This window comes from Rhinopithecus roxellana, chromosome 7 (genome assembly GCF_007565055.1).
Source record: "Rhinopithecus roxellana isolate Shanxi Qingling chromosome 7, ASM756505v1, whole genome shotgun sequence".
Taxonomy (NCBI): Eukaryota; Metazoa; Chordata; class Mammalia; order Primates; family Cercopithecidae; genus Rhinopithecus; species Rhinopithecus roxellana.
The window spans coordinates 149,076,641-149,103,726 of NC_044555.1; positions in this window are offsets into that span (position 1 = coordinate 149,076,641).

A 27,086-nucleotide genomic window follows, 5' to 3' on the forward strand; every position below is an offset into this window, starting at 1 on the left:
AGATGGTAAAACATGATTTTTGAGTGTGTCTGTTAGGTTGTTTCCAGGATAAATTAGCATTTGAATCAGTAGACTGAGTAAAAAAGATTGCCCTCACCAATATAGGCAGATATCAAATCCATTGAGGGCCCAAATAAAACAAAAAGACAAAGGAAGAACAAAATAACTCTCTCTCTCTCTCTCTCTCTCTCTCTCTCTCTCTCTCTCTCTCTCTCTCTGTCTCTCTCTCTCTCTCTCTCTCTCTCTCTCTCTCTCTCTCTCCCCCTCCCCCCACCCCTCACTGAGCTGGAGTTGGGGCATCTATTTTCCCTTACCTTCAGACATTGGAGCTCCTGATTTTCCAGACTTCAATCTCCTGGACTTACACCAGTGTGTCCTCCATGGTTCTCAGGCCTTCAGACTCAGATTTGGAATTACATCATCAGCTCCCCTGGTTCTCAGGTGTTTTGACTCAGATTAAATTACACTACCAGGTTTCCTGGTTCTCCAGTTTGCAGCGAGAAGAGAGTTACATCATCAGCTCCCCTGGTTCTCAGGTGTTTTGACTCAGATTAAATTACACTACCAGGTTTCCTGGTTCTCCAGTTTGCAGAGAGAAGAGAGTTACATCATCAGCTCCCCTGGTTCTCAGGTGTTTTGACTCAGATTAAATTACACTACCAGGTTTCCTGGTTCTCCAGTTTGCAGAGAGAAGAGAGTGGAACTTCTTAGCTTTTGTAATTACATAAACCTATTTCCATAATAAGTGTACATCTACTTATAGATAGAGATATCCATTTGGTTCTATTTATCTGGAGAATATTAATATGTATGGCAAGTGTATGGTTAATTTTTAATTATAATTTTAAATAACATTTTTAGATTCACAGTAAAATTGAGTGAAAGGTACACAGATTTCCCAAATACTCTTGGCTCCAAAACATGCATATCCTCCCCATATCTACATCCCACACCAAAGTGGTACATTTGCAATTGTTTAACCTGCATTGACACATCATTATCATTCAGAGTCTATAATTTACATTAGGGTTCATTTTTGGTGTAGTATATTCTACAGGTTTGGAAAAATGTATAATGACATGTATACACAATTATGGTATTGTACAGAGTAGTTTGACTGGCTTAAAAATCTTTCTTCTGCCTATCTCTCCCTTCCTCTTCCCTATCCCCTGGTAACTACTGATCTTTTTACTGTCTCCATAGTTTTGCCTTTTCTATAATATCATATTGTTGGAATCATACAGTATGTCGTCTTTTCAGATTGGCTTCTTTTATTTAGTAACATGCATAAATTTTCTCCATGTCTCTTCACGGCTTCATATCCTATTTATTTTTTTGCACTGAATAATACTCAGTTGCTGCCTGTACCACAGTTTATGTAATCATTTATCGATTGAAGGGCATATGAGTTGCTTTCAGCTTTAAACAATTATAAATAAAATTTCTATAAACATCTGTGTGTAGGTTTTTGTGTGGATACAAACTTTCAAGTCCTTTGAGCAAATGCCAAGAAGTGTAGTTTATGGATTATGTGGTAAGAGGATGTTTAGTTTTGTAAGAATATGCCAAACTGTCTCCCAAAATGGCTGTACCATTTGCCATTCCAATCAGCAATGAATGAGAGTTTCTGTTATTTTACAGCCTCTCCAATATTTGATGTTGTCAGCGTTCAGGAATTTGGGTATTCTAATAAGTGTGTAGTGGTATCTTATTGTTGTTTTAGTTTGTATTTCCCTGATTACATATGATAGGGAGCATCATTTGATATACTTATCTTTGATCTGTATATCTTCTTTTTTTGAGGTGTCTGTTCAGAACTTTGATCCATTTTTCATTAGGGTTGTTTGTTTTCTTATACTTGAGTTTTAAGTGGTCTTTGTATATTTTAGGTAATAGTCTTTTATTATATACATCTCTTGAAGATTATTTTTCCAACTCTGTGGCTTTTAATCCCTTTGACAGATAATTTTGTAAAGCAGAAGTTTTTAATTTTAATGAAGTTCAGTTTATCAATTTTTAATGAATCATGCCTTTGGTGTAATAGCTAAAATGTCATTGCTAAATCCAAGGTCATCTACATTTTTTCTGTGTTATCTTCCAGGAGTTTTATAGTTTTTTTATTTTACATCTAGGTCTGTGATTCATTCTGAATTATTTTCTTGTGAAAGGTATAAAGTCTTTGTCTATATTTACCTTTTACATGTCGATGTCCAGTTGCTTCAACACCATTTGTTGAAAATATGACTTTCCTTCATTGTATTGTCTTTGCTTCTTTTTCAAAGATCAGTTTACTGTAGTAGAATTTTGAATTTACAACACAATATCATTTACATTAGCATTTCCCCCAAAGGGAATATTTCTGAATAAATCTATCTATCTATCTATCTATCTATCTATCTATCTATCTATCTAGACTTGGATGTGTATATATATATATATAAACGTATATATATATATATAAGCATATACACACACACACACACACGTGTGTGTGTGTGTGTTTGGAAAACTACAAAACTCTGATGAAAGAAATAAAAAACTAACTAAATAAAAACGATTCCAGGTCCATATATAGGAATACTCAATATTGTTAAGATGTCATTTCTTCCCAACTTCATTTATATATTCAGTAAAATCACAATAAAACTTTCAAATTGTTTTGTAGCTATCAACAAGCTGATTCAAAAGTTTATGTAGAAAGGCAAAAGACCCAGAACAGCCAACACAATATTGGAGAAGAACAAAGTTGGAAGACTGACACTATCTGAGTTAAAGACTTACTACAAAGCTACAGTAATCAAGATAGTGTGGTATTGGTGAAAGAACAGACAAATAGATCTATGATTTGATCTTTTTGGAACAGAGTAGAGAAACATGCTCACATAAATAGAGTTAGTGGATGCATGGTTAACTATTTAAGAAATTGTCAAACTGTTTTAAATTAACTTGAACATTTTTCCTTCCCTCCAGAAATATGTTAGAGATATAGTAGGTCCACATCCTTGCTATTGCTAATATTTTAAAATTTAGGTATTGTAGTGCTACTTAGTTTAATGTACTGTTGTGCCCCACAATACATTGGCATTTATGTTTCTAGGCTTTTATTTAAGTCTATTACCTGAAGATAAGGGAGGCAAAGGAAGACCTTTGATAGGTCATACAGCACTTTTATGTGTTTATAGTTTTGCTATTTTTGTAGTGGAAAATATCTTAAAAACCTACGACAATCTACATGGATATTACTCTAACAACTCGTGTTAGTTTATATATCACTTTGCTATTAATGGCACCATTCAGTAAATTCTCAATTAAATCTCAGATTTAAAAATGCTCGTCATTTAGGATTATTTTGTGTTATTGGATTCAGATAGCAGTTTTTATTGGATGTTTCATATCATATCCCTCTGTGACATGAAAAAAAGTGGTAGGAGCATAAAACTATCTAAAATATTTGCTAAGGAAACAGCTTTCTATACATCCGGCTTTACTGCAAATTGCATTACAAGCAGTGATTTGTGGCTGTTGGCATTCTTTAAAACACCCATATTTAAGCTTCCCTTGTTGAGAAATGTAAGAAACCTTTACATTAGAGTTGCTTTAATGAGTTATGCTAAATGTAATTTGTACCTATCTATCCATCTAGATATAGATTGAAAGGTCTCCAATATTTGCATTGCTCTGACAAGAACCAAAAAAGAAAAGCAGTGCATCTGATCTTCCAGAATGTGAGTTCTTAAAGAAAAAGGAATTCTGTTTATATGGAGCATAAGCCAGAAAGACTGCTGAAGCTCAGAGATACCAGGATACCAAACTGCAGTTCCTTTCACCGGTTTCTAACTTAACAGGATTCCAACACTAAATGGTCTGAAGGCTCAAAGTCAGTCACACACCTATTTGTGTTTAACACTCAATTTCCAGATAACAAATAAATGCATGATTTTATTCAATTGAATTAAATGGAATACAGAATACTTTGTAGTGGCAACTTCTTCGCTCAAGTGCCATTTGTGATTATTGAAGCACTAATTTTGACTCATTTTCTTCAAATGACAATATTTGAATTAGTTTTTGTGACAGAGGTGACCATCTTAAACAATAAAAAGGTACAATATAAATTTTTTTTAGCTTTGCAGAATGAAATTATGTATTCCAAGAGACATGGAAGAAAGAATCCACACTATTAAACATACATTTTAGTTCTTCAGGCCTACTTTAGTTGTAAAATGAGATGTAAATAGAGAGTCGTTGCCACTCCGTCATCACTTATTTCCAACGCTAATCTGAATATTTACCATATAAGCAGTTGGAGGCCTGTCATATCACCACTGAAAAGGTTGAAAAAATGTGTATGGATCTCAATATCCCTGTGATTAGTAGAATTCCATTATTTTAATATATCCCTGCATAAACCCAAGAAGAACTTACCTCAAGTTTGTGTCAGTCCAAAACCTGAAATCGGTAATGCTGAATGCAAATCATTTACTAATTATATACCACAAAATTTTAGACAGAATTAGCTAGATAAGAAAGCTACTTCAAGGGCACTCATGGGACACTAGGGAAGCATTTAGAACAGTGTAGAATCAAGCAAATAAAAAGTTGATTTGTGAAAACATATGTAGATAGCTAACATCTGGCTCCCAAACTTGTTTATCCTCACATATTTCTATGGAAATGAGTAGAAAGAGGTGTTTTCCTAGTTTGTGAGTTAAATGTGGATGTACAGAGACAATAGAAGATTTTCTCCTTATGACTTAGTGATAAATGCAGAGGTAAAATTTATGTTGTTTATTTCTCTACTTGAGTCTCCACAGCTAGGCTGAGTAGCTTTGAAGTAAATAAGGGCTCTGAAAACACCTGGTTTATTTGAATGATAATATTTACATTGAAAGCATTTTGGATTCAATTTATAGTCTCTACATGTACATCAGTAAATTTAAAAAAGTATGAGAGGTGAATAGGAACATAACCTGAATCCTGCTGATCACAGTGACACTGGCTTACATTAATTTTTTTTAAGCTCTCGTGTGCATACCTGGGTGAACTCCTAGAAGAACTCCAGCTAGTCTACAATAGAGTAGCCGATATGAAGAGCAATATGAGCCTTAGGAATCAAAGTACACCTGTACTCCATTTGCTCCATTGAATTTAACACAATTCATAGACTATGAAGAACTTTCTATGTTTACAGCAGAGTGCTGGATTTGGAGATGTGTACAATGATCACCGAACCATAGTACTTGCTTCTACAGGAATATTGACTTTTGACAATGTTTAAGGTTTGAGACCTCCTTAAAATGGCATTCTTCTAAGATTTATTCCACTCTGGATCTTGTTTTCACGCAGAAATATTCACTAAATTATTTCATTCATTCATTCATTTGTTCATTCATTCATTCTAAGTCACTTCTGTGGCACTCATCATGTTCCAGCATACAGGCAATATGGTGGACATAAAGAGATGAATAAGTCACAAACTGTGTCCTAAACAGGTTCAGAGTCTATTAGAGGAAGATAGATAATATAAAAATTAACCATAGTACAATGTATTAAATTTTAGAGCATATATTAAATTAAACATATATGTAAATATTTGCATCTATGTTTAACTAGAGGACATTTTACCCATGACATCCTGATGACATAATAAGTAAATTAACTAGATTATTCAAAATGAATGTTATTTGCCTCTTATAAAATTGAATTCTGAAGTAAAAAGACTTAATACAACCTTAATACAACCTTATTTGAAAAATAGTCTGATATTTATTTAAAATACATCCAGATAAAATTTGCAGCACTATTCTCAACTGCAAAAACATGGAATTGCAAAGACAAGGACAAGCCAGGCAGAGTGGTGAGAGATGTGTGGGTGAGTGAGCATGGGATTTTGTGACTGCACACAGCCAGGCACTCTGGCTGCTGTGGCAGGGTAGGCAGCTCCAGGCACTTGCACAGGTGCTGGCTCCATGCAAGCCTGTGGCTAGACCAGAAGTATTACACGTGGCTTCTGTTGTGGGCACCCACATCTGGACAAGGATAACACGATGGTGCCTAGAAGCTTGAAGATACCCTAAATGTCTATCAATGGTAGACTAAGTAAAGAAAATGGGGTACATACACACCATGAAATATTATGCAGCCATAAAAAAGAACAAGATCATGTCCCTTTCAGGAACATGGAGGCCATAATCCTTAGCAAACTGACACAAGAACAGAAAACCAAATACCACATGTTCTCACTTATAAGTGGGAGCTAAATGATGAGAATATATGGACATCTAGAGGGGAAAACACATACTAGGGCCTTTTGGATGATGGAGGATGGGAGGTGGGAGAGGATCAGGAACAATAACTAATGAGTGTCATGGGATCCTTTGGGTGTTGCTTTGTCAGACAGAAACCTCTGGCCAGTGGTGCCTTTGGCCTGAGTACTATTCACGTCTGCTGGGCTTGGTCTGCCCACTTGGCCCCACAGGCTGTGCTTGACTCATGCTACCAGCTTAGATTGCACACTTGCCAAGGGCAAGCCAGGCACAGAGTGGTGAGGGGTGTGTGGGTGAGCAAGCATGGGATTTCTTGACTGCACACAGCCAGGCACTCTGACTGCTGTGACAGGGCAGGCAGCTCCAGGCACTCGCACAGGTGCTGGCTCTGTGCAAGGCTGTGGCCAGACCAGAAGTACCACACGTGGCTTCTGCTGTGGGCACCCACATCTGAACAAGGATAACACGATGGTGCCCAAAAGTTTGAAGATGCAAGGAACCACAGAGCCCCAAAGAGGATGTCATAGCCCTGGCTCAGGGACCCCATAGGTCTGGGGTCCCCAAAGGGCTGCAGCTCTTCTCTCCATGTTACCCACAACATGGCAAGCAGGGTGTGTGGCAGGGAGATGGGCATGCTTTAGCTGTGTTTATGTTATAGCTCTTTTAATCCCACCATTTGGTGGGTCCCAAATTCTTGTCCCACGTCCAGGAAAAATGAGGTATATGGACAACTGAAGAGTGAGCAAGGCCGAGAGGAGTGTCATTGAGCAACAGAGTAGCTCTCAGGAGACCCAAATGGGTAGCTCCTTTCTGCAGGCAGGTTGTCTTGATGAGTGTCCAGTTTTCATTGGAGAAGAGACCTGCAGTGGGTAGCTCCTTTCCACAGGCAGGTCTTCTGAACGTCTGTTCCATTATGGCTGAGTCCAGAGTTTTTGTGGGCTCAGAAGGGTGGAAGTGCAAGCTGATTGATCCATGTGTGGACTCATAAAAAGCACCATAAGTTCTCACTCCAGGCAGTGGACTCCACTTGGAACTGGCAGCCCAACCCTCAGGATTCAAGCCAATCTTAGCTTGAAGGTGGGGTTTCACCAGGGACCTGCTCATTTCAGCCCAGGTACCTGTCTGCCTCCTGCCATCAACATGCCATTCACAGCATTCAGGCTGTTTGTGCTTAGTGGTTCCTGCAGGTTCCACGTGAGCTGCTCTCAGCCCCACCAGCCTCCCTCCATGCAGATGTGGTGGTGGGCGGGTCTGTTGTGTCAGCACACCCCTAAGTGTGCACACATCTGGCCAGGTCGCTCTAGCGCCCAGGCTCAGCTTCAACTTTTCTGCCAAATTGGAGTGGGACCCACCAGCAGGAGCAGGCAGTTTTGAGCCTGTGGGAGCAGGGGGTGCTTCGCAGACCCCCAAGAGCATAGGGATGCCTGAGTCTGGAGCCACAGCTGGGCAGCTGCAACAGTGCCCCCTGCCCCTTTAACTCTGTAGAGAGTGGGTCTCCCACCAGTTCTCAGCCCCCACTGGCTCCACGGAGCATGCAGCTCCAGCCATGCTTCCCCCACTGCAGCTGACATCCCCATAGCAGCTGCTACAGTTGGGCAGCCACTGCCATCATTAGTACTAGGCTTAATACCTAGGCGATGAAATACTCTGTACAACAACCAACCCCCTCACCCCTGGACACAAGTTTACCTACGTAACAAACCTAAACATGTACCCCTGAACTTAAAAGTTAAAAAAAAAGTTATTAGAACAAATATAAAAATAATATTTATCATAACCATAGAAAAGCCAGAACTTTGCCATAGGTATTTCCCAAACAAATAAATAAATTTGAAAAGAAGCAAGTAGACTTAGTATATTATAGTCCTCTTTAAAAATAATTTATACTTTTAAAATATTTTAAACAAAGTAGCATGGACTATTTTATGGAATAAAATTAAGTAAGTAGAATATAATCATCAAAGCGTTTTGGGGGTGTTTAGTATATATTTCTCTCCTTCAGGCTAATTCTATAAGGTTTTTATTCTTAGACAATTTCTACAGATTATCCCATAGTTGATCTGCTAAACTTCAGATTTTAACAAAGTCTTATACATATATACTAAGAAGTCTAACCTAATCTGAATAAAAAACCTAAGTCTCACATTTAAACTGTATTGATACACAGAGAGATATTGTCCTAAATCAGCAACTTAATGTGAAAAGAAGGAATGACCTGTGTCTAATATTCCTGCTTTATCACTTCATCTGCTTGATCTATTACTTCTGATTCCTTTAGATTTGGGTGGAAAAGAAGGAGAGGGGGAATTGATAAAAATTATTTTCTGAGTTAATGTAATCTATATATTCTTTTTTTAAAAAAAGAAAAAGATGTTGTGAACTGATGTTGGTACCCTATGTGGGATGGAAGCCCAATCTCTGGCTTTTTGTTCATGTAGCAATTTGGTAGATTCACTGAAGAAAGCCTGTAGGGACTTCCCACTGCCCTAAGTCTTTGAAAAAGGAATGCATTCTCAGTTTACTGCTTCTCGGTCCCCCTTAGATCCTGTTTCTAACAATAAACTCTGCACAGATCGATCTGTTGGGTTTATCACATTTTGACAAGTAGACTCCTTGGGGTTGAATGCTGATTAAGATGGTACATTTTTAAGTACATATTTAGTACACATTCTGGACCATGGGGAGGATGCGCCACTCCCTATTCAGTCCTTCCCTCAGTCCCTGAAAACCAGTAATTTACTTTCTGTCTCTGTGGATTTGCTTTTCCTGGATATTTCATATAAATGGAATCATATGTGGCCTTTTGTTTCTGGCTTCTTTCATTGAGTATAATGTTTACAGGGTTCATCCACATTGTAGCATCTATCAGAATTCCTTTCTTTTATATTGCCAAACAGTATTCCATGCATAAAAAATACATTTTTACATCCATTCATCAGTCTGTAAACATGTGAATTGTTCCTGCTTCTTGGCTATTATGAATAATGCTGTTAAAAATGTTATCATAAGAGTTTTTATGTGGAAACATGGTTTCAAAACTTTTGGAGATATATATATGTATATATGTATGAAACACATGTATACACACATGTATACATCTGTATATATATAAAACATTGTTTCAAAACTTTTGGAGATATATATACACACATGCATATATACATGTATGATTAGAACAAGAATTAGTATTCTTAGGTCATTTGGTAAATGTATGTTTAACTTTTTGAGGAACTATCAAACTCTCTTCTACAAGGGCTGTATACCATTTTATACTCCCACCAGCAATGTATGAAGGTTCCAATTTCTCCATAATTTCCAAGTACTTGTTATTGTCTGTTTTGTTTGTCTGTTTGTGTGTGTGTGTGTGTGTGTGATTTTAGCCTTACTTGTTTGTTTATAAGATTTGTCCATTTCATTTAGGTTATCTAATATATTGATGCACAATTACTCATAGAATTCCCTTATGCTCATTTTCTTTCCCTGTAAGGTAAGTTGTAATGTTCCATGTTCATTCTTGATTGCAATAATTTGAGTTCTGTCTCTCTCTCGCTCTCTCTCCTCAGTTTATTTAGCATTTTGTCAATTTTGTGGGCTTGGAAATGATTCTTTTGACATGATTTTGTTTTAGTTTTTCTTTGTTTTACCTATTCTTTCTAAATTTAATTTTTATGTACTTTTTATTATTTTCTTTCATCTATTTGATTTCTGTTAATTTGCTCTTCTTTATCTAGTTTCATTAGGTGAAAGATTGTTATTAATTTGAGATAACTGTTTTTTAATATACCTGTTTACAACTAAAAATTTCTCAGCTGGGCACGGTGGCTCATGCCTGTAATCCCAATACTTTGGGAGGCTGAGGCAGGCAGATCATGAGGTCAACAGATTGAGACCATCCTGGCCAACATAGTGAAACTCTGTCTCTACTAAAAATATAAAAATATTTGCTGGGCATGGTGGCACACACTGTAGCACCAGCTACTTGGGAGGCTGAGGCAGGAGAATCACTTGAACCTGAGAGGCAGAAGTCGCAGTGAGCCGGGATCACCCAACTGCACTCCAGCCTGATGACAGAGTGAGACTCCGTCTCAAATATATATATATGAACTGTGCTGCATCTTGTACATCTCTTATATGGTATTTGTACTTCATTTTCCTGAAAGTATTCCATAATTTCTTTTGTGATTTCTTTTTTGACACATTATGTGTGTAAGAGTGCATTCTGTAATTTATACCCTCTTGAACATTTCCAAAATGTCTTTTTCTTATTGGTATCTGAAGTGATTCCATTGTTTTGAAGATCATACTTCGTATTTTTTTAATTCTTTGAAGTGTATTTAGATGTTTTATAACCTAACATTTAGTCAATCTGGGAGAATGTTCTGTGTGCATGTGAGAATAAGTGTTTTCTGCTGTTGTTGGTAGGGTGTTTTGTAGATGTTTACAAGGTCTAGTTGATTACAGGATTGTTCAAATATTTTATTTTTTTGTTGATCTTCTGCCTAATTGTTCTATCCATTACTGAAAATGGGATAATAAAATGTCCAAATACTATATTTTTATTTTTAATTTTTGTGGATGTATAGCAGGTGTATATATTTATGAGTTACATGAGTTACTTTGATACAGGCATCCAATGTATAAAAAATCATATTGGGACAAATGGAATATCCATCACATCAGGCATTTATCTCTTGTATTACAATCTAGGTATACTTTTAGTTATTTTAAAATGCACAATTAAATTATTCTTGACTATAGTCATCGTGTCGTGCCATCAAATACTCAGCCTTATTTATTCTTTCTAACTAATTTTGTACCCATTAACCATCCCCACTTTCCTCCCATTCTCCCACTATACTTCCCAGCCTCAGAAACCATACTTCGACTCTCTGTGTCTATGAATTCAATTGTTTTAGTTTTTAGCTCTTGCAAATAAGTAAGAACAGTCAACAATAATATTTCTGTGCCTGCCCTATTTAACTTAACATGATAACCTCAAGTTCTATCCACGTCATTGGAAATGACAGGACCTCCTTCTTTTTAATGGCTGAATAGTACTCCATTCTGTGTATGTACTACATTTTCTTTATCTATTCATCTGTTGATGGACCCTTAGGTTGCTTCCAAATCTTGGCTATTGTGAATAGTGCTGCATTAAGCATGAGAGTGCAGATCTCTTCAATATACTGATTTCCATTCTTTGGAATATATATCTAGGAGTGGGATTGCTGGATCATATGGTACCTCTATTTTTAGTTTTCTGAGGAAGCTCTTAACTATTCTCCATAGTGGTTGTACTAATTTATATTCCCAACAACAGTGTTCAAGGGTTCCCCTTCATACACATCCTCACCAGCATTTGTTATTGTGTGACTTTTAGATAAAAGCATTTTAACTGGAGTAAAATGATATCTCATAGTAATTTTGATTTGCATTTCTCTTATGATTAATCATGTTGAGCACCATTTCATATACCTGTTTGCCATTTGTGTCTTCTTTTGAGACATGTCTATTCAGATGTTGTGTTCATTTTTCAAATCGGATTGTTAATTTTTTTCTAAAAAGTTGTTTGAGCTCCTTATATATTCTCCCTTCTAATCTCTTGTCAGGTGGGTGGTTTGCCAATCTCTTATTTTGTGGTTTGTCTCTTCACTTTGTTGATTGTTTCATTTGCTTTGTAAAAGCTTTTTAACTTGATGTAATTTCATTTGTCCATTTTTATTTGATTACCTGTGCTTGTGGAATATTGCTCAAGAAATCTTTGCTCAGACCAATGTCCTGGTGAGTTACTTCAATGTTTTCTTTTAGAAGTTTCATGGTTTGAGGTTTTAGATTTAAGTTTTGAATCCATTTGGAATTGATTTTTGAATATGGTGAGAGATAGGGGTCTATTTTTCTTTTACTGCATATGGATATCCCCTTATCCCAGCACCTTTTATTGAAGAGACTGTTCTTTTCCCAATGTATGTTCATGTCAACTTTGTCAAAATGAAGTATGGATTGATCTCTTGGTTCTTTAACATGTTTCACTGATGTATGTGTCTGTTTTTATGCCACTACCCTGCTGTTTTGGTTACTATAGCTTTGTGGTATAACTTAAAGTCAAATAATGTTCTTCTTCCAATTTTGTTCTTTTTCCTCGGGATAGCTTTGGTTATTCTGGGCCTTTTGTGGTTCCATAAAAATGTTAGGATTTTTTATTCTATTTATGTGAAAAATGTCATTGGCATTTTTATAGGTATTGCATTGAATCTGTAGATTGCTTTGGGTAGTATGGGCATTTTAATAATATCGATTCTTCTAATCCATGAATATGGCATATTTTTCTTTCAATTTTTTGTGTCCTTTTCAATTTCTTGCATCAATATTTTATGGATCTTTCCCTTGTTTGATTAAGTTAATTCCTAGGTATTTTATTTTATTTGTAGCTATTATAAATGAGATTAATTTCTTAATTTATTTTTCAGAATGTTTGTTGTTGGTACATAAAAATGCTACTGATTTTTGTATGTTGATCTTGTAACCTCTGACTTTATTGAATTTGCTTATCAATTTTCATAGTTTTTCAGTAGAGTCTTTAAGTTTTTCCAAATATTAGACCATATCATCCGCAAACAAGGATAATTTAACTTTTTCCTTTTCAATTTGAATGTCTTTTATTTCCTTCTCTTGTCTGACTATTCTAACTAGTACATCCAGTAGTATGTTGAAAAGTAGTGGTGAAAGTGGGCATTCTTCTCAGGTTTCTCATATTAGAGGACAGGCTTTCAAATTTTTCCTATTCAGTATGATACTGGCTATGGGTCTGTCATATAAGGCTTTTATTATGCTGAAGTATGTTCTTTCTATACCCAATTTTTTGAGATTTTTTTAAATCTTGAAGGGATGTTAAATATTATCAAATGATTTTTCAGTAGGAATTAAAATTATCATATTGCTTTTTTGTTCATTCTGCTGATATGATGTGTCACATTAATTGATGTGCATATGTTGAAACATCCTTGCTTCCCAGTGATAATTTCCTCTTGGTCATGATAAGTTACCTTTTTAATGTGTTTTTCAATGCAGTTTGCTGGTATTTTGTGGAGGATTTTTGCATCAATAGTCATCAGATATATTGGTCCATAGTTTTCTTTCTTTTTTTGATGTGTATTTATCTGGATTTGGTATCAGCATAATATTGGCCTCATAAAATAAGTTTGGATGTATTTCATCCTCCTCTATTTTTTTTTTTTTTTTTTGTAATCATTTGAGTAAGATTGCTATTAGCTCTTCTTCAAATTCTTAGTAGAATTCAGCAGTAAAGCCACTGGGTCCTGAGCCTTTTTTTTTATATTGGCAAACATTTTTATTATGGCTTTGATTCCATTACTTGTTATTACTCTGTTCATGTTTTAGATTTCCTCATGGTTCAATCTTGGTAGGTTGTATATAGCTAGAAATCTGTTCATATCTTCTAGATTTTCCAATTTATTCACATATATATGCTCACAGTAGTCACTAATGATCATTTCAAATTTTACAGTATAAGTTAAAATGTATTCTTTTCCATCACTGATTTTATTTGTCTGGTTCTTCTCTATTTTTTGTTGGTCTAGCTTAAGACTTATTCATTTTGTTCATGTTTTCAAAAAAACAACTTTTTGTTTCCTTGATCTTTTGTATTTTCTTTATTTCAAATTCATTTATTTCTACTCTGATATCCATTTTTGTTCTACTAATTTGGGGCTTGGTTTGCTCTTGATTTTCTAATTATTTCAGATGCATCATTAGCTTATTTATTTGAATTTTTTTTTCTTTTTTAAATTTTTTTATTTTTTATTTTTTTTTTTTTGAGACGGAGTCTCGCTCTGTCGCCCAGGCTGGAGTGCAGTGGCTGGATCTCAGCTCACTGCAAGCTCCGCCTCCCGGATTTACGCCATTCTCCTGCCTCAGCCTCCCAAGTAGCTGGGACTACAAGTGCCCGCCACCTCGCCCGGCTAGTTTTTTGTATTTTTTATTAGAGACGGGGTTTCACCGTGTTAGCCAGGATGGTCTCGATCTCCTGACCTCATGATCTGCCCGTCTCGGCCTCCCAAAGTGCTGGGATTACAGGCTTGAGCCACCACGCCCGGCCAACTTTTCTTTTTTGATATAGGTACTTATAGTTATAAACATCTCTCTCAGTACTTCCTTTTCTGTATTTTGTAGGTTTTAATTTGTTGTGTTTTCATCATTATTTCTTTCAAAATATTTTTCAGTTTTCTTCCTTATTTCTTCATTGACCCACTTGTTATTCAGGAGCATATTATTTAATTTTCATGTACCTGTATAGTTTCCAAACTTCCCCATTATTTTTTCTTTTACTCCATTGTAGTCACAGAAGATGCTTGATGTTATTTTAAAATTTTCTGAATGTTTTAAGACTTGTTTTGTGGCCTTTGTATGGTCTATCTTTGAGAATGATCTATGTACTGAAGAGAAGAATGTGTATTGTGCATCCGTTGGATAAAATGTTCTCTAAATATATGCTAGGTCCATTTGTTCTACAATGCAGATTAAGTCTGATGATTTTTGTTGATTTTCTGTCTGGGAGATCTGCTTGATGCTGAGACTAGGGTGTCAAAGTCTCCAGCTATTGTTTTGGGATCTATCTCTGTCTTTAGATCTAATAATATTTGCTTTATATATCTGGGTGCTCCAGCAATGAGTGCATATATATTTAAAATTGTTATATCCTCCTGCTGAATTGAACCTTTCATCATTTCCTAATGACCTTTTTGTGTATTTTCATATTTTGTTTTGAAATCTATTTTGTCTGACATAAGTATAGCTACTCCATCTATTTGTGGGATTTTATTGCCACGGAATATGTTTTACTTTTATTTACCACCTATGTGTATTTTTACAGGTGAAGTGTGTTTCTTGCAGGCAACAGATCATGGAGTCTTGTTTTTTCATCCATTCAGCCACTCTACGTCCTTTGATTGGAGAGTTTAGTCCGTTTATATTCAATGTTATTTTTGATTAGTAGGGACTTACTTCTGCCATTTTGTTTGTTTTCTAGTTGTTTTGCTATCTTCTATTCCTTCTTTCTTTCTTCCTGTCTTCCTTTTAGTGATGTTGATTTTCTCTTGCATGCTTTAATTTCTTGCTTTTTATTTTCCATGTATTTATTGTATGGTTTTTTGATTTGAGGCTACCATGAGGCTTGCAAATACTACCTGATAGCCCATTATATAAACCAATAACACTGATTGCATAAACAGACAAACATGTAAAAAAAAAATACAAACTGTACACTTTACCTTCATACCCCACTTTTTTATTTTAGTTGTTTCTTTTTATGTCTTATTGTATTTTCTATGCCTTGAAAAGACGTTTTAGGTACTATTTTTGCTTGGTTCATTATTTAGTCTTTCTAATTGAAACAAGAGTAGTTTACCTACCATAATTAGAGTGTTATATTATTCTATGGTTTCTATATGCTTACTATTACCAGTAAATTTTGTACCTTTAAGTGATTTCTTCTTGCTCATAAGCATCCTTTTCTTTCATATTGAATAACTTCCTTTAGCACTTCTTATAGGACTGGTGTAATGTTGATGTAATCCCTCAGCTTTTATTTGTCTGCAAAGATCTTTATTTCTCCTTTATGCTTGGAGGATATTTTCATGAGATATACTATTTTAGAGTAATAGATTTTTCATTAAGCACTTCAAATATGTCATGACACTCTTCCCTGGCCTATAAGGATTCCTCTGAGAAGTTTGCTGCCAGATGTATTGGAGCTCCATGTTATGCTATTTTTTTCTCTTGGTGCTTTTAGAGTCCTGTCTTTATCCTCATTTTTTGGCATTTTGATTATTAAATGTTTGGAGGTAGTCGTTTTTGGGTTAATCTGCTTGGTGTTTTGTAACCTTGTATACTTGAGCATTGATATCTTTCTCTAGGTTTGGGAACTTCTCTAAAATTATTCCTTTTAATAAACTTTCTTTCCCTATCTCCTTCTCTCCTTCCTCTTCAAGGCCAATAACTCTTAGAGATGGCCTTTTGAGGCTATTTTTTTAGATCTTGGAGGCATGGATCATTGCTTTTTATTCATTTTTCTTTTGTCTCCTCTATGTGTTTACAAATAGCCTGTCACCAAGCTCACTAATTCTTTCTTCTTCTTAATTAATTATGCTATTAAGAAACTCAATTGTAGTCTTTAGCATGTCAAATGCATTTTTCAATTTTATAATTTTCGTTTGATTCTTTTGAATTATTTTGCTCCTTTTAAATATATATGATAGAATTCTGAATTTCTTCTCTGTGTAATTTTTAATTTCTTTGAGTTTCCTCAATACAGCTCTTTTGAATTCTCTGTCTGAAAGGTCATATATCTGTTTTTTTCCAGGATTAGTCCCTGGTGCCTTATTTAGTTCATATGGTGAGGTCATGTTTTCTCATATTACCTTGATGCTTGTAGATGCCCGTTGGTGTCTAGGTATTGAAGAGTTAGGTATTTATTGTATTCTTCACAACCTGGGCTTGTTTTTACCTGTCTTCCTTTGGAAGGGTATTCAGGTATTTGGAAGGGACTTGGGCCCCAAGGCCAATATTGCTGTGGTTTTTGCAGACTCATAGAGGTATCATCTTGATGGTCTTGTATAAGATCTGGAAGAATTCTCTGGATTACCAGGCACACGTTCTTTTTTTATTTCCCTCTTACTTTCTCCCAAACAAACCAAGTCTGTCTCTGTTGGATCACCTGAAACAGGGGATTTGATGATGCAAGCCCCTCTGTGGCCACCACCACTAGGATTGTGCTGGGACAGACAGGACCTTGGACTTTGCCTAAAGTGCTTCCTCTCTGGAAAGCAAGTTCACCCAGGTCCCAGGCATTTCTAGAGGTGCTGTCTGGGGGCCAGAATTTGGAATAAAATCATTAGAAATTTACCTGATATTCTACTCTATTGCATCTAATCTTGCACTCAAACTAAAATAATGAGTCATTCCTGCTCTTCCCTTCCCTTTCCACAAGCATAAGAGCCTTTCCCTGCAGTCACTACCAACACCAGTTTCCGGGGGTTCTGCCAGGGAACCATCGATGTTCACCAAAAGCCTATGTGCTTTTTCATCAGATTGTGATGAATGCTGCCTGACCTAGGACTCACCCTTCAGGACAGTTGGCTTCTCTCTATCCCAGGGAAGGTCCAGAAATGCTGTCCAAGAGCCTAGGCATGGACTTGAGGCCCCTTAGAGCATCTTTGTTGCTCTACCACACTGTGGCTGAGCTTGTACCTAAGGTGCAAGACAAAGTTCCTTTTACTTTTCTCTCTGCTTTTCTCAAACAGAAGACTTTCATGATAGATACCACAACTGGGAATGTGTTGGTTAACCCCTGAAGCCAGCATGTCTCAGACCTCAAGGCCCATGCTGTACTCCCTAGATATTGCTGCTGGTCATTTAGGGCACTTACAGCTATCAATTTCCCTCTTACTACTGCTTTCACTGAATCTCATAGATTTTGGTATATTGTGTTTCCATTATCATTTGTTTTGATAAATTCTTAAATTTCATTCTTAATTTCTTCATTGACCCACTGGTCATTCAGGAGCATCTTGTTTAATTTTCATGAGTTTGTATATTTTCTAAAATTCCTCTTGTTTTTGATTTGTAGTTTTATTTTATTGTGGTGAGAGATGATGCTTGATAGTATTTTAATTTTTTAAATCTTTTAAGACTTCTTTTGTGACCTAATGTATGGACTGTCCTTGAAAATGATCCTTGTACTAAGAAGAAAAAATGTGAATTATTCAGCTATTGAATGCGATGTTCTGTAAATATCTATTAAATCTATTTGTTCTAGTACAGATTATGTCCAATGTTTCTTTATTGATTTTCTGTCTGGAAGATCTGTCCAATGCTGACAGTAGAGTCTTGAAGTCTTCAGGTATTATTGTATTGAGGTCTCTCTATCTATAATAATATTGGATATATATATATTTGGGAGCTCTAGTGTTGGCTGCATATATATTTTCAACTGTTATACCCTCTTGGTGAATTGACCCCTTTATCATTATATAGTGACCTTCTTTGTGTGTTCTTACAGGTTTTGTCTTGAAATCTATTTTATCTGACATAAGTATAGCTACTCCTGCTTTTATTTTGTTGCCATTTTCATGAAATATCTTTTTCCAGCCATTTATTTTCAGTCTATGTGTATCTTTATAGGTAAATGGTGCTTCTTGTATGCAACAGGTTATTGGGTTTTTTTTTTTTTATTCATTCAGCCAGTCTATGTCCTCTGATTGAAGACTTTAGTTCATTTACATTCAGTGTTATTATTGATAAGTAATGACTTAACTCCTGCCATTTTGTTGTTTGTTTTCTTGTTGTTTTGTAATTTTTATCTTCCTTCTTTACTTCTTTCCTATCTTTCTTTTAGTGAAGGTAATTTTGTCTATTAGTATAATTTAATTTCATGCTTTTTAATTTTTTGTATATTCATTGTAGCTTTTTATTTGAGGTTACCATGAGGCTTGCAAATACTCTTATAACCCATTATTTTAAACTAATGACAATTTAACAGTGATTACACAACAAAAAAACTAATAAACAAGCCAAATGAAAACTCAATTCTTTAACTCATTCCCCTGCACAACTGTTTGTTGTTTCTATTTATAACTTACTGTGCTATCTATATCTTGTAAAGTTGTAGTTATAACTTTTGATTGGTTCATTTTTTAGTCTTTCTACTTGAGTAGTTTGCACACTACAATTATGGTGTTCTACTATTGTGTGTTTTTCTGTGTGCTTACTATCACCAGTGAGTTTTTTACCTTCAAATGATTTCTTACTTTTAATTAATGTCTATTCCTTTCAGATTGGATAGCTTTCTTTAGCATTTCTTGTGGAACATATATGTTGTTGATGAAATTCCTCCACTTTTGTTTTTCTGGAAAAGTATTTCCCCTTCATGCTTAAAGAATGTTTTCCCCAGATAAACTACTCTAGGGTAATAGTTTTGTTTTCTTCAGCACTTTCAATATGTCGTACCACTCTCTCCTGGCCTGTAAAATTTCCACCAAAAAATCTACTGCTAGATGTATTGAAGCTCCCTTTTATGCTATTTGTTTGTTTTCTCTTGCTGCTTTTAAGATTATTTCATCATCCTTGACCATTGCAAATTTGATTATTAAATGCTTTGAGTCAGTCATCGTTGAGTTAAATCTGCTTGGTGTGCTACAAACATTTTGTACTTGAATTTTGATGCCTTTCTTTAGGAGTTCTCTGATTTTATCCTTTTGAATAAACTTTCTACTGCTATCTCTTTTTCTGCATCCTTTATAAGACCAATAATTCTTAGATTTGCCATTTTGAGACTATTTTCTCAGTCTTGAATGAATGCTTCATTGTTTTTTTATTCTTTTGTCTTTTCTGACTGTGTTTTCAAATAGTCTGTAATCAAGCTCATGAATTTTTTCTTCTCCTTGATCAATTTTGCTATTAAGACACTCTGATACATTCTTACGTCAATTGCATTTTCCATCTCTATAATTTCTCCTTGATTGTTTTTTAATTATTTCAATCTTTTTGTTACATTTATCAGATAGAATTCTAAATTCCTTCTCTGTGTGATCTTGAATTTCTTTGAGTTTCCACAAAGCAGCCATTTTGAATTGTCTGTCTCAAATGTGGTCTCACATTTGCCTCAGTCTCCCGGATTGGTCCTTGGTGCCCAATCTAGTTACTTTGATGAAGTCATGTGTTGCTGTATAGTCTTCATACTTGTGATGTTTGTTGGTGTCTAGACATTGAAGAGCTATTCCAGTCTTCATAGTCTGCGCTTGCTTGTACCCGCCTTTTTTGGGAAGTCTTTCCAGGTATTCATAGAGACTTGGGCCTCAATCTGAATGATGCTGCGGTTCTAATATACTCTTAGAGGCACTACCTTAGTGGTCTTGGGTAAGATCCAGAAGAATTATCTGTATTAATAAGCAGAGACTCTTGTTCTCTTCCCTTACTTTCTCCAAACTAATGGAGTCTCATTCTGTGTGCTGAGCCACCTGGAGCTTGGGTTTGGGTGATGAAAGCACCCCTGTGGCCACCACTACTGGGACTATTCTGGGTCAGACCTGAAGCCAGCATGGCACTGGTTCTTACTAAAGGCCTACTATAACCACTCTCTGGCTACTGCCTATGCTTACTGAAAGCTCTAGGGCTCAACAGTGAGAAGGTGAGGAAGCCAGTCAGGTTTATGTCCTTCACTTCATGGTGGCAAGTTTTCCCTAGCCTTGGGTGGGTCCAGAGATGCTTCTTAGAGCCAGGGATTTGTGTTAAGAACCTTAGAAATCTAAGTATTCTATTCTACTGCACCTAAGCTGGCCCCTCTAACCACAAAACAAAGTTCATCCTACACCGCTCTCTCCTTTCTATGGGAAGAAGAACCTCTCCCATTGGCCACCACCACCACCAGCCCATGGGGAGTTCTGCCAGGCCACAGCTGATGTTCACTTAAAACCAAGGGCTCTTCAGCCAGCTTGTGGTGAATCCTGCCAGGCCTGGTACTCACCCTATAGGGCGATGGGCTCCCCTCTAGCCCAGATCAGGTCCAGTAATTCTGTCCAAGACCATAGGCCTATACTTGGGGACATCAGGAACTTGCTTGACTCAGCCACCTTACTGTGGCTTAGCTGGTGCCTAAGGTACAAGACAAAGTCCCCTTTACTTTTCACTCTGTTTTTCTCAAGCAGAAGGAGTCTTTCACTGTAGTCACCACAGCTGAGCATGTGTTCATTGACACTTTTAATCCAACATATCTTAGAGTCTCACTCAAGTCCCATGGCATACTACCTGCATATTGCTATTGCTTATTCAGGACCCAAGGGCTCTTTATTCAGAAGATGAAAAACCCTGCCAAAACTGGGTCCTTCCTTTCAAGTTACTGGGTTCCCTTTTGACCCATGGTGTTTTTAGAAACATTATCTGGGAACTAGCAGCTGGAATGGGAGCCTCATGACTCTGTACATTGCCCTGTCCTACTGTGGCTGAGCTGGTTTCTGAGATGCAAGAAAAGCCCTCTTTTCTAGTTTCATTCCTCTCCTTAAGAAGAAAGGCATTACTTTTGCTGCTCTGAGCTGTGCTGTCTGGGGTTGGGGGAGGGGTGGTGCAAGAACTCCCTTTGCCCTGCTAGCTTATGTCTCCCTAGGTCATGTGCCACTCTAATCCACTGGCACTACACCCAGCCTAGCACTAGGAGTTGCCTAGGAATTGCAGTCTGTGTCCTAGACTGCCTTTCAAGTTTACCTAGAAGCCCAGAGAGCTTCAGCCCAGCGGGGCGGGGTCTGCTGAGAAACTGTAGTTCTCAATACTGGGATGAGTGACTCCTCTTTTGTTAGGGCTGGTCCAAATGTTTCCTCCATGCGTAGGTGCTGGCTGAGCCCAGCATGGCTTCATTCTCCACTGTGACAGGGCAGCACTGAGATCAATGTAAGGTCTCCCAGTCATTGTGTTCTCTCTTTTCAAATTGCACAGATTCTCTATCCCAGCTGCAGGACCTATGCTGGACAATGGTAAGGGGTGGTGTTCCGTGACTCAATACTGTCTCTCCGACCTTCTTTAATACCTCTTTTGTCTACATGAAGTTAAACCCAGGTACTCTGGTTGCTCATCTGATTTTTCTTTCTTGTGATGGTGCTTTTCTGTGTGCAGAGAGTTGTTAAAATTTGGTGTTCCAGGAGCGGGGATGAATGTTGCAGGCTTCTATTCCACTGATACCATAATGGAGGGCTCCATTAGCATATGGCACTGTTCAAAGTTCCAGCTTATCATTAGTTCTCTGACATCACTCTGGTGGAGGAAATGGTGGGAAGGTTGTCTCCTTACAGCAGGGCAAATGTCGAAGTCTAGGTTCTCCACTCTTTGTTTTTTTTTTTTTTTTTTTCTTATGAAGTAGAAGTAAAACTTATTTTTCCTTTGCTGTTTCGCTACAGTAAGATTGGTATTGTCTCAAAGTTTTCTCTTATTAGGCTTCTTTTTTCTGGTCCTTTAGCTAGTAAGAACAAGCTTTTGTTGGGATTTTTTTTTTTTTTCGCCTGCACACACTGTATTCTTTAGAACCCAGTCTGGGGTGTTTTGGGTAAAAAAAATGAGGTACATCACCACAGTGTCGTCTTTTGGACTCCTTGTATGCTAGCTGCTTTACATTCCTCTCTTACCCTTTAAAAATTGTCTCATGTTGTTTTATAAATATATTAATATTATCCAGGTTTTAGTAACCATACATACTAGGAGGAATAAAAGTTGTTTCTGGTCCATCTTTTCTACAACCAGTGCTCTCAAAACCTCCTTTTTTTAGAAAATGCAAGACTAAACTCAATCGCAATAAAGATTACTGTTTTTATTTAACATATTCTTCCTTTCCTTTCCAAATATATGCACTAAAAAGTGTTGTATTCCTGAATAAACAAATTATCTCTGAGAAAAATTTATCTTTAATCTGCTATAGTAACACTCAGAAAATTGCTTGGCCAATTCATCAGATTGCTGCTGGAAAAAACATTAATTTTCTTTTAAGCTTTCTAATTTACTCTTTTGAATTAACTTAGACTGTAAGATGCTCTGATTGAATAAAAATGAAAGTGATGTGGCTAAAGGTAAATTATAAGTTTGCTCGCAGGCTAACTCTTCTGCAAAATTTTTTTCTTGCTGTAGTTTTTTTAAGAAGTGGGAAAAAGCTAAGGAAAAATTACTAGAATCAAGTTAAGTTCATATTGAAATATTTCAAAACCAGTCATGAGATAGTCCTGGTTATCATTGTTGATATTAACTCCAAAATATTCAGCATGCAAAAAAAGTACAATGCAATGGATTCTAGTGTTAATTCTGACACCCACAAGCCATGTGACTTTTGTATACATACTTTTAAAATGGAGTAATGTGTGGCTGCTTCATAAAACTGTTGTGAAGAATGAGCAATATATACTTTAATCTCTCTGAATAGTAAAAATTTCAACAGAAATGCAAATATGTATAAAATAAATATAACAATACTTTTTCAATCACAATTTCATCTTTGTTGTGTCCATCAGACCTACAATTAACACAATGTAAAAGAAAAATGGGTTCAATCATACTGCACACACCATTCTGCCATGTGTTTTTTTAAACTTACCAATGTGACCATCTTTCCATTTCTTTCTTTCTCTCTCTCTCTATATATATACACACACACATACATATGTACATACATACATACATAGATGGCATCACTGATAAGTTATTACTGTTATTGAATTAATACCATATTGGTGGACTTTTAGGTTGTTTCCATATTTTAATATCATAAACTGCTACTTAATATTATTAAAACCCTACTCAGTTCCCTGACCCTCATAGTATGTCTCCTAAAGACTAGCTGATGTTTAGCTAGCTTATTCTTATTAGCAAAAGTTTCTCTAACTTTTTGTGGTTTAATTATTTACCAGAACTACTTATTTGTAAAACCTTATCTCTTATTCTCAATTGCCACATAGAAGAACATCAACTTCAAAAAAAGGCCTTGGATGTCTCTCTTTTCTCCGCCATTCCAACTGCTTTCTTTTATATCTTCTGCTTATATGTAAACCTAAGTTGACATTTTTTGGTGGTTCAGGATGATCACTAATCAAATAATTATGATTCTAACATGTAGTAGGTGTTCAGTAAATTTTCACTGAACAAAACTCAACTATTATTTGAATGCCTAATGTATTTGTAATACTATCCAAGTGATCTCAGTAAATACAGAGATCTACAATTTACTCCGTTCTCTCATCCCCACAGTACTAACATATTAGTTGAAATAATAGCTAATAGCTAACATTGCAAAACCACTATGTTTCTGTCACTGTTTTAAGTATTTTATATACATTAACTATTTTAATATTCTCAACCATGCCATGAGGTAGAGTATTATTATTTTAATCTTATGAATGAAGACACCAAAGCACAGATAAATTAGGTGATATGACTGAGGTCACACAGCTGGTGAATATCGCAGATAACATTTAGACCCATAAAATTTGACTTTAGAGCTTGTGTTTCTGTCTTTATTGTTTGTTATTATGTTGCAAGATATGTGCACATAGATTAATCATTTACTGCCTTGATTTTGCTGTAAATGTATTCAGAAAGGCATTTAACAAGGTTGAAAATGATAAGACTGAAAAACATTGAGAAATATGCTTGGGATGACAGTACAAAAATTTGTTTTCTTAATGACTTTTCAACCAGACATACACTATGTTCATTAAGAAATTTATATCAACCAGAAGGTAAGTTTTTCAAGATCTCTTTTTGCCTCCAACCTCTTAAATGTTTTTTAATCAATCCTGAAAAGAAGACAATACATAGTTACCCAACCTGTTGATGGCACAAAGCTGGAAGAAACAATAAACATACCAGTAATAAGAACCAAACTTACAAGATAATTGCAAACAGCTTTATAATCTTAAAGTTATAATTTATATGGCTTAGAATTTTATTCTTCAATTTGAAATGTCTAACATATCAATAAACATTCAGATTTCATCATTGAACACGTGTTTATTGTATGCATATATTAAAAAAGTAAGAAGATGCTTGACATAATTATTTATTTATTCAACAACAAATAATATCTCAGAAGTCATATGTACTAGTGCATAATTACACGGTTATAAAGAACTGCCCAATACAGGGTAATTTATAAAGAAAAGAGGTTTAATTGACTTACAGTTCAGCAGGGCTGGGGAGGCCTCAGGAAACTTAAAATCGTGGCAGAAGGTGAATGGGAAGAAAGGAACCTTCTTCACAAGATGGTAGGAAGGAGAAGTGCCAGAGATACTCAATCTACAAATGTAGATGTACTTGTGTGAAAGCAGATCTATGAGCAAACTGTAGCCATTCATTTAGGAACAATCCACTTAGAAATGAGAAGTGAAAATCCAATGCTTTCCACAGTGATGAGTCTACCATACTAAAATTTCAGTTTATGTTTGTCTCTGATTTTAGTTTACCTTCTACCACAGGGTAAACTCTATATTACTTATTATTTCTGTTTACCCATAGTATCTGTGATCTCATGAACTTTTTAAGTGGTTGGTAGCAAGATATAGAAGAATAACCATGGATAAAATTGTCAGAAATGCTCACTTTAATATGGGAAGTACCTCTTAGGCTGTGCAAAGATGAAATTAACTGTCTCACAATGTGGTAAGTTCCTTATGACTGACAGGGTTCTAATGTAAATTGGATGACCAAATTTAAGAACATTGTAGAAATTACAAAATCACTAAATTGATTTTTTAAACTATATGACTATATGGCTTTTTAAAATTTTGTATAAATTTGAGGAATATAAGTGCATATGTTTATATAAGTGCAGTTTTGTTACATGGATATATTGCATAGTGGTGAAGTCTGAGCTTTTAGTGTAACCATCACCTGAATAATATGCATTGTATCCAATAAGTAATTTCTTAACCCTAAATCCCCTTCCACCCTCTCAACCCTCCAAGTCTCCAGTACCCATTGTTCCACACTCTGTGTCCATGTGTACACACTATTTAGCTCCCACTTGTAAGTGAGAATGTATTTGACTCTCTGTTACTGAGGATTTTCATTCAATATAAAGGCCTCAAATTCCATCCATGTTGATGCAAAAGTCATAATTTTGTTATTTTTGTTGCTGAATAGTATTCTAATACTATATATATGTATAATGTAGAGTATACAGATAGTACACTGTAGTGTTTATACAGTATATACTCTATACACCATACTATAATATATATACTATACTGTATGTAGTATACGTAGTGTATATATATACACATACACACACTATACTATAGTAAATGAATATATATATATAAAATGTAGTATATATGTGATATGGTTTGGCTGTGTCCCTATGCAAATCTCATATTAAATTGTAATTCCCACAGTCCCTACATGTCATGAGTGGGATCCTGTGGGGGGTAATTCAGTCATGGGGGGAAGTTTCTCCCATGATAGTTCTCATGATAGTGAGTAAGATCTCACGGGCTATGATGGTTTTATAAGGGGTTTCCCCCTTTGCGCAGTTCTAATTCTTCTCCTTTCTGCTGCCATGTGAACAAGGGCATGTTTGCTTCTTCTCTGCCATTATTGTAAACTTCCTGAGGGCTCCCAAGTCATGCTGAACTGTGAGTAAATTAAACCTTTTTTCTTTATAATTGCCCAGTCTCAGGCAGTTCTTTATAGTTGCATGAGAATGAACTAATACAGTAAATTAGTGCCATACAGGGTGAGGTGCTGCTATAAGGATACTCAAACACATGGAAGTAACTTTGGAACTGGGGTAATAGGTAGAGACTGGAACAGTTTGGAGGGCTCAGAAGAAGACAGGAAAATGTGGGAAAGTTTGAAACATCCTAGAGATTTGTAGGGCTCAGAAGACAGAAATATGTGGGAATTTTTTTAACTTCCTAGAGACTTGTTGAATGACTTTGACGAAAATGCTGACAGTGATATAGGCAATGAAGTCCAGCCTGGAATGGTCTCAGATAAAGATCAGAAACTTTGTGGGAACTTGAGTAAAGGTCACTCTTGCTATGCTTTAGCAAAGAGACCAGTGACTTTTTGCCCCTGCACTTGAGATCTGTGGAACTTTGAAATTGAGAGTTATAACTTAGGGTAGCTGGTGGAAGAAATTTCTGAAGCAGCAAAGCATTCAAGAGGTGACAGAGTGTAAAGATTTGAAAAATTTGCAGCGCAATGATGCAGTAGAAATGGAAACCTATTTTCTGGGAAAAATTCAAACCTGTTGCAAAAAGTTGCATAAGTAATAAG